Below are 717 nucleotides of genomic sequence, written 5' to 3' on the forward strand. Positions count from 1 at the left end.
TACTCCTACAGCCTTGTTACTGCCATTGTAGAATGCCCTTAAGGGCCGTTTACAATGGCAGTAACAAGGCTGTAGGAGTAGGAGAGTATACTTTTAAGAGCAAATGGGAATTGCCCATTTCGTTACTCCCCGTCTAAACATTACTAAAAACAGTATACTCTCCTACTCCTACAGCCTTGTTACTGCCATTGTAGAATGCCCTTAAGGGCCGTTTACAATGGCAGTAACAAGGCTGTAGGAGTAGGAGAGTATACTTTTAAGAGCAAATGGGAATTGCCCATTTCGTTACTCCCCGTCTAAACATAACTAAAAACAGTATACTGTCCTACTCCTACAGCCTTGTTACTGCCATTGTAGACGGGCCTTTAAGTAATGTCTTAAGATGCTAATACGGCTCTGTGATTGGTTTAGGACATCTTAAGATTGTGCTTAAGTGCCGATCTACAATAGGCAATTTAAATGAATACCGGCCTAATATGGGCTTTAGAGCTATCGCACACAAATTGACATAGGCCGGTATTCATAGTCAGTTCTTATTTCAAGACCATCTTAAAGGGCATTCTACAATGGCAGTAACAAGGCTGTAGGAGTAGGAGAGTATACTGTTTTTAGTAATGTTTAGACGGGGAGTAACGAAATGGGCAATTCCCATTTGCTCTTAAAAGTATACTCTCCTACTCCTACAGCCTTGTTACTGCCATTGTAGACGGGCCTTTA

Source organism: Formica exsecta, unplaced genomic scaffold (assembly GCF_003651465.1).
Source record: "Formica exsecta isolate Colony F162 unplaced genomic scaffold, ASM365146v1 scaffold160, whole genome shotgun sequence".
NCBI lineage: Eukaryota > Metazoa > Arthropoda > Insecta > Hymenoptera > Formicidae > Formica > Formica exsecta.